Genomic DNA, 8,460 nt, shown 5'->3' with positions numbered 1-8,460 from the left:
ACCCCGGTTCGAGTCCGGCTGGGGTCATTTCCCGATCCTCCCCTGTCTCTCTGTCCCATTCGCTTCCTGTCACCATGTTCGACTGTCCTGTCAAATAAAGGCATAAAAGCCCCTAAAAAAAAACACAAAAAAAACGCATTAGTGCATTAGGGCAGCCATGGCCTAGTAGTTAGGGAGGTGGACGTAGCTCTTTGAGTGCCATGGACTTGAAAACGCGTATTTTCAGAACGCATGGCACAGTGCCAAAGACTTGATATCAATTCAATTGCGTTTTTTTTATGGCGGTTGGGGCCTAACACGTTGATCTAGTATGTTTGTTGTTCACATGGACGAAGAGCTAAATGTTTTATGGCTATAGAAAAAACACTCAAATGCTGAAAAAAGCCTGGCAACCCCCTGGTCTGAATTTGAAAAGGGCTGGCACTCAATGAGTTAAGATCAGAGGGTTGCAGGTTCAAATCCCACCATTACCTCTCACTACACCATTCACTTGAATTGCCCCACTGCTGCTATGGTTATCCAAACGTCTGCAGGGGCGGGGAGGGGGTGCTGACAGAACACTGCTGATACACTCGGGACTCACTAATTCGACGCCCTTTCGGTACTTACGCCTTGTGTCCCCTAAACCTAAACCTAAACCTAACCCTAACCTTAACCCTAAACCTAACCCTAACCTTAACCCTAATCTTGACCCTAAACCTAACCCTAAATTGCTTGTTTGAAATGTTTGATTACCATGTGACGGTAGGCTACCGAAAGGGCATCAAACTAGTGGGTCGCTAGGCAACAGTCGGGCAATTCAAGTGAATAGGCAGCGTGAAAATTAATCTATTATTTTCGTGAAGACTTTACGAAAGGCGGGCAATAACGTGAATGCACCACGAAAATTACTCTATTTTTTTCGTGAAGACTTTACGAAAGGCGTGAGATACGGTTGCCTTGATGGGGACAGGTCCAGTGTTTCCCATACATTGAGGAAACTATGGCGGCCCGCCATAGTTTAAATTTGGCCGCCATAGTTTCCGAAAATGTTTTAAAAAATAAAAAAATATTTTTATTTTTTATTTTTTTTACGATTTCCGTCTTTGTTAAAAACGATTTGAATTACGATTTCCTTCTCATTTTCCTCCTGGAGTAAATACATCCTATAGAGAAAACCACAAGTGCTTGAAAGACAGAGGGATCAAAAGCCTAGTAAGTTGTTGTAGTTAACTTGGGTTTGGGAGCAATAAAAAAAACCTTCAGAGAAGGGACAGTTGGGATGAGTTTACTAACACTCCCCAGGCTTTGTTTTACAGTTGTAATGAGTTAGGTGACAGGCCTTCATTGACAAGGTGGAGGAGACATCGGGCTGCATATAGAAATTAATGTGTAATGAATGTGAATATATACATAAATGTGTAACACTTTCTATGAAGCCCATATCTATAGCGCATTATGTGCGCATTTATAACAAATTATAATGCACATTATAATTACTTACAACGCATTATGACTACACCCATGATGTTTCATGATGCTTTATATTAACAGTTATGAATAACCATGAATCTATCTTATAATGCTTTATAAATCCAAGGGTGTTATGAGTGCTCGTGACTGGATATAAACTACAGGCTGCCTGATGGGGCAGTAGTTTATAGCCAGTCATGAGCACTCATGACACCCTTGGATTTATAAAGCATTATAAGCTAGATTCACGGTTATTCATAACTGTTAATATAAAGCATCATGAAGCATTATGGCTGTAGTCATAATACATTATAAGTAATTATAATTGGCTTTATAATTTGTTATGAATGCACTTATAATGTGGGCTTTAAGTAAAGTGTTACCGCATAAATGTGTAATATGTTGTTCAGCCCTTTTAATGGGAGGAATTTTGAAAAACTGGCCCTGTGACCAGCACCCCTCATGTAGAATGTGTACGCCTATGTGTGTGTGGGGAAAAGACATAGCCTACCCTCTTAGACCCTTCTTGTTTATGCGTTATCAATTTCACAGTAATCTTAAATTCTTATCTCTGCTCCTATTTTTTTTTTCATTACATAGACCCCTGCATGTGTATTATGTAGCCTTATTTCTCAAAATATAAATGACTGAAATGTAGGCCTAGGCCTATAGTTTCTCCATGCGCCAATGTCATACTGTAGCCTACTCATTGTTTTGCCATTTTGCATTTGCACTGCGCGAATACAACCCCCCCCCCCCCTGAAAAAAAAAAAAAATGGCCCGCGTGAAAAGACCAAAGGCGAATGCATTAGACGAATCGTCTTGCAACCCCCTTGAGCAAGGCACTGCAGTGTTTCCCATACATTGAGGAAACTATGGCGGCCCGCCATAGTTTAAATTTGGCCGCCATAGTTTACGAAAATGTTAAAAAAAATATATATATATATATATCTGTTTTTGTTAAAAACGATTTGAATTACGATTTTGAATTTCCTTCGCATTTTCCTCCTGGAGTAAATACATCCTATAGACTCTGTATTGGTTAGACAAGTAGTCACACAAGAATGAGGGGAAAGCATTAGGAAGTGACCGTAAGGGTACCGGTATTACAGTTGATTCATGTGTGCACACGTGTAACATCGGGTGAGTAACAGAACATGTGCGCAACGATGCGTTATGACACGCCGATATGCGAGGATCTTCGTCCAAATCGCTAGTCGCATGCATCATCGCTAACTACGTTTACATCGCGTGCCGCGTAAGGGAAATGTTAGTTGTTGACATGTATGGAATTCACTTCAATTTGTGCTGTTTCTTGCTTCAGTTGTGGACAAAACGACTGGCCAAACTCACAATAGAAAGCCTTTGCTGTGCTACTGTCCCAGAGAGCTGAAAAAAAAAACCTTCATAGAAGAAGTCACACTTAACAGGGGTGTTAACCAATCCAATGAGTTCTCTCATTGCTCTCTCTCTCTCTCTCTCTCTCTCTCTCTCTCTCTCTCTCTCTCTCTCTCTCTCTCTCTCTCTCTCTCTCTCTCTCTCTCTCTCGCCTACTATTTACCCATAACAAATGGTAATTTGTAGCCTATACCACTGAAGGCATGATAATGCTTCATCATATTTTAGAAATAGGGCCTATGTGCCTTTTGTATACCAAATGTTTATCATTTTGAAATTGTTTCAGTGGTTTATGACTTGTGTATGACTGAAATTATCTCTGCATACTATCAGTGCTGCATTGCTTTGTAAAGATAGGCTATTCAACACACTTTAAAAACACACTGAAAAGATACGGCCATAGTAGCCTACTGAAAACATTTTGTTCATAATAATGATGATTAATAAATGGTGGTCTTAAATTTTCATACTGACATCCTTGAATTTGACTTGGTAGATCACGGCAGACCATCAACTTCAAAAGTAGATCTTGGTTAAAAAAAAGGTTGGGCCCCCCTGCTATAGAGAGAACCACAAGTGCTTGAAAGACAGGGATCAAAAGCCTAGTCAAGTTGTTGTAGTTTACTTGGGTTTGGGAGCAATATAAAAAACCTTCAGAGAAGGGACAGTTGGGCTGAGTTTACTAACACTCCCTAGGCTTTGTTTTACAGTTGTAATGAGTTTGGTGACAGACCTTCATTGACACAGCAGAGGAGACATCGGGCTGCATATAGAAATTAATGTGTAATGAATGTGAATATAGACATAAATGTGTAATATGTTATTCAGCCCTTTTAATGGGAGGAATTTGGAAAAAAACTGGCCCTGTGACCAGCACCCCTCATGTAGAATGTGTACGCCTACAGATATGTGTGGGGGAAAAGGCATAGCCTACCCTCTAAGACCCTTTTTGTCTATGCGTTAACAATTTCACAGTGCTCTTAAATTCTTATCTCTGCTCCTATTTTGTTTTATTATTGTTTCCCAGACCCCTGCATGAGGGACGAATGAAACTGTGTTGTAAACAGAAATTATTCACTGTACTGCATTTTTTGACAATGACAATGTACTACTATTATACAAGTCATGGGTAAAATCTTATGTAGCCTTATTTCTCAAAATATAAATGGCTGAAAGGCCCAGGCCTACAGTTTCTCCATGCGCCAATGTCATACTGTAGTCATTGTTTTGCCGTTTTGCATTTACGCTGCAAGAATACACCCCCCCCCCCAAAAAAAAAGCCCGTGTGAGAAGACCCCCCCCCCCCGGACAAAATAAACCCCGGCTGCCCCCATAGTTTCCAAAATTTCTGTGGGAAACACTGCACTGAAGTGAACCCCACATTGCTCCAGGGACAGTAACCTTGTACCTAAATAGCTGTAAGGTGCTTTGGATACAAAGCGTCAGATGAGTGTAATGTAATGACGTGCAGAAAGTGCATGGCCTTGGATTTCCATTGTGTACAGTACAGTACAGTACAGTACAGTACAGTACAGTACGTCACACATGCTTTTGCATTCTGCACTCACTGTACTTTCATGCTCTGCGTTGCTTTGTGGTTGATGTTGTCAGCTGTGTGCTGTGAAGGCCAACTGTGTGAGGTGAAAAGGAGAAAAGAAAAATATACTGCTGGGAAAAAATGTCTTGGATCAGTTACATCATCCGTGATATGCAAACCCTTTCCGTATAGGAACCAATGTGCTGTCCCTGCCAGGATGATTGTTATGAATTATGTGAATTCTTGCCATTCAAATATTTTGAGACACATACTTTTTAAACCAATATAAAATGCATTTCCAATGCAATACAATCCATTGCCCAAAACGAAAATGTCAATTTTCCCAAAATGTTCCAAAATGGTTAATCGCATTTCGCATTAAGCTTTTCATATTGTTCGATGAAATGTGCCAATAGTTTATCTTTCCAACCATCCACTTGTGCACCCTTGTGTCTAATATATACCCATTTTTCTATGATGTCCATTACCGTCAAAACGTGTTTGTTGTACTTAAGTTCTTACCGTACATGGACTTTACCTGTAAATGCTGCTTTGAAAATGGGAAAGAATGTATCAGACGTTGTCCAAAAGCACATTTTTTTTTACATGTCTTTAGATGTGAGAAAGAGATTTTCCAAATATGAGGTTGAGTAAGATTTTGTCTGCACTGTGCTGGGCACAGCAGAGGCAGAAATACTTCTTTGGTCTGTCTTGGTGTTACATATTTCACCCGCTCATCATTGTTCTAGTCATACCACACCACAGACGGGCCAAAGGGGACATATTAATTGTTATAAAACCTTTCAAATGGATTGAAATATATGTCTCTCTCTTTTATGTAGCTTTTTTATGGCAGACAGGAGGCAAAAATAAAAGATTCAACAGATCCCATTAATTGTCAATTGATTCAGAGTCAGCCTGCAGGTAGTTTCTCTCTCTCTCTCTCTCTCTCTCTCTCTCTCTCTCTCTCTCTCTCTCTCTCTCTCTCTCTCTCTCTCTCTCTCTCTCTCTCATAAATGCCACCGCTCCCAAAAGCTTCAGTGGGTGAGCAATGTCTCCTCCCATCGTGGCTCATACTCCAATAAATCATGTGGGTTTCTCAGGCAAGTGGATTTGGTCATTTCTTTATGCCCAGGCCCGGGCTGAGTTCAGCTCATGGGCGTGAATAGATTGGGAAGAGATGGTGCTAAAGCACCTGCCCCTTTGCCCCACTGGACAGAAAAAAAAGCCCTTTTTGAAAAGTTCCTTTTTTTGTTTTTTTGTTTTTTGGTCACAATACACTGTGGTCAATGATGACATCATCACCTACAAATGCTTGACGATAAAAAAAGCACCAGGTATAATGTCCACAATAATGCCCAGATAGAAAATATAGCCTCCACAGTCTTTCTCAACAGGGGTGCTGCGGGCCACCCTTAGGGGTGCCGTGGAAACGTGGCTGATAAATAAATTAAGTAATATAATACGTATTTGTCTAAATTGATAAGTTAATACTAGTCAGTGGAATCTTTCATCTGCCATTTATGCACAATAAAGTAAATATAGGTCGCCCCAGTCAGCGCAACTTCGAACGTAGGTCGTGTGACGTCTCCAAATGTGTTACTTTTCTAAGCTTGTGTGGTATTGGATGCGATGCCATGTTACGGCTTGTTGGTTTGGCGTGCCTTGAAAATGTTCATGAATTGAAAGGGTGCCTCACCTAAAAAAAGGTTGAGAAACACTGGTCTAGAAAGAGAGCTCTAAGTTTCACATAACCCCCACCCCCTGCTCGAAAACCTGCCCCTCAAAATGTCTGCGCAACTGTAATGGCGAATCCAGTAAACGCCAGTGAGGCAGGTGGCAAGTACATATCTGGCAAGTACATATCCAACATATGCACGCACGGAGAGGTGAAGTAAAGTTGACGTTGTTTTATTTACTACACACGGTCCGGTTGACTTTCCATAAAGAAACAAAAGCTGTCCAGCGGAAGAAATTCAGCATTTTGTCCTATCTAATTTGTGGTCAGAAAACTGTTCCTGCTCACCCTCCTACCTGCCGAACAATACAAAACCTTACACTAATAAGTGACATTCAAAACATTGCAAATATAGGCACTTTTTCACCTTCCAAAATGACAAAAACACAAATATGGCTCCTACAGCAACACTGCCTGAGCTGTTTGTATTCATTCGGTCTGTGGCTGTATGGATACTGCAGTTAGAGTAACAATGGGTATTGGGGGCCCTGCCTTGGCCTTACGGTAGGGCACTCGTCTGCCATGCGGCCGACCCTGGTTCGATTCTCGGCTCGGATCATTTGCCGACCCGACCCCTCCCCATCTCTCTCCCCCTTTACCTCCTGTCCACCTCTCATACTATCCTGTCATCGATAAAGTCAAAAAGATTTTAAAAAATATAAAAACAATGGGTATTGGGGCCATGGTGGCTCAACGGGCTGGGGTGCTGTACCTGTTTTCGGTCCGGATTGAGGTAATTTCCCGATTCCCGATCCATCCCGGTGTCTCTCTCCCACTCATGTCCTGTCACTCTCTCATACTGTCCTATCTCGATAAAGGAATAAAAGCCCAAAAATATGAAAAACATCAACATTTACTATAGTTAGGGTAAAAAACAAGGGGTACACTCTGAGAAATAAAGGTACAGACCTCGTCACTGTGGCAGTACCCTCAAGGGGAGTAGAGTATAGTAGAGTAGATTTAGAGTAGAGTTCCCTTAATTCATCACAAAGGAAATTGAGGAACTTAGGTCTCAGCTGTGTGTACTACAGCAGGCTATCAGCTATCATAGTCAGAGTGGGAAACGAACGTGGTGTGAAATTGCAGATTAAATGCTACTTGATCACACATTCCAAAGATTGATACTATAACGCAGCAGTGCAGCACTTAACATATATTATGCCTATGTCTATATAATGAACATACAGTACATGCATATTCTCAGATGAACTGCCTACTTGAGAAAACATACTTTCGCTGCGCCTACACCATAATAAATGTTTGCATTCCTAATGCCTGTGTTCAGGGTCGCTGACAGCTTTTGCTGGGCCCAGGACAAAGTAATCTGAAAGGGCCCCCTACCTAATACATACAATGTAATGGGGACCCGATTCTGGGCCCTCTGTCTCCCTGGGCCCGAAACAACATACCCATTTGCCATCCCCCCGTCGACGGGCCTGCCTATGTAGTCCTCCCACTCAGCCAGACAGAAGACCATTAGTGGAGTGGAGATGCGTAGGGGGAGACCATGCGGAGATAGGCATCTCCTGAGCTTTCTCCTCTAACAATAATTACAGATGCTCGATAATGGCCGGCCCATAACGCCCATAATGAATCGCCTACTACGTACATATCTCACTCTGCGGTTTGCTGGACCCACATGAATCTCGTTAGTCTTGTTACAGTCCGTTGTGTTTAATTAGGGAGACATTTCTTGCACGATCTTCCCATTGTCTTTTTTTCTTCATTTAATTGTCTGAAACGCTTAAGATTCAGATATTTTTGGCTAGTGGCAGAAATACTGTGTAAGGATACTAAAACTACTCTTACTCCTTCTGTGTTAGTAGACAGACAGCATTTCAATTATAGTTAGGCCTCTCAAAATGACCTAAATCCCCCCCCAGTTTAATCACTGCGTTAGCATGTAATTACATCAACAGATCATATAGCATGGTATGAGCGCTGTAATGTCAGTCATTTAGTATGCATGGCAGCGTGTGTTCTGTCATGTAACAACACTGTCACCCATTACTCACAAACTGTCACAAATGTGTAGTTCGTCATACGGAGTGTTGCTGTGGCCAAGGCCGCTAACAGCTTTAGCTGGGCCCAGGAGAAAATCACCTGAAAGGGGCCCCCTACCTAATATTAAATGTAATGAGGACCCAATTATGGACCCCCCATCTCCCTGGGCCTGGGACAGCTGACCCCTTCATCCTCCCTTCTCGGCTTCCCTGGCTGTAGCGGCGGCTTACAAGCACTCTCCCAGCATGAGGTTACACAGCATCCAGAACACTGTTGTCATGGCGATATCTAACATCTTATGACAGCATGACAGCACGAGTTTGTTGGACAT

General features: G+C 41.9%; 1 protein-coding gene across 1 annotated transcript in view; it reads left to right on the top strand.

Annotated features, from left to right (window-relative positions):
• Positions 1-8,460, top strand: part of LOC134468236 (proline-, glutamic acid- and leucine-rich protein 1-like) — a 57,493-nt gene that overhangs the window by 2,692 nt on the left and 46,341 nt on the right. The gene's annotated exons all lie outside the window — the stretch shown is intronic.

The sequence above is a fragment of the Engraulis encrasicolus genome, chromosome 18, assembly GCF_034702125.1.
Source record: "Engraulis encrasicolus isolate BLACKSEA-1 chromosome 18, IST_EnEncr_1.0, whole genome shotgun sequence".
In the NCBI taxonomy this organism is placed as follows: domain Eukaryota; kingdom Metazoa; phylum Chordata; class Actinopteri; order Clupeiformes; family Engraulidae; genus Engraulis; species Engraulis encrasicolus.
This window is presented reverse-complemented; position numbering and strand designations above follow the sequence as displayed.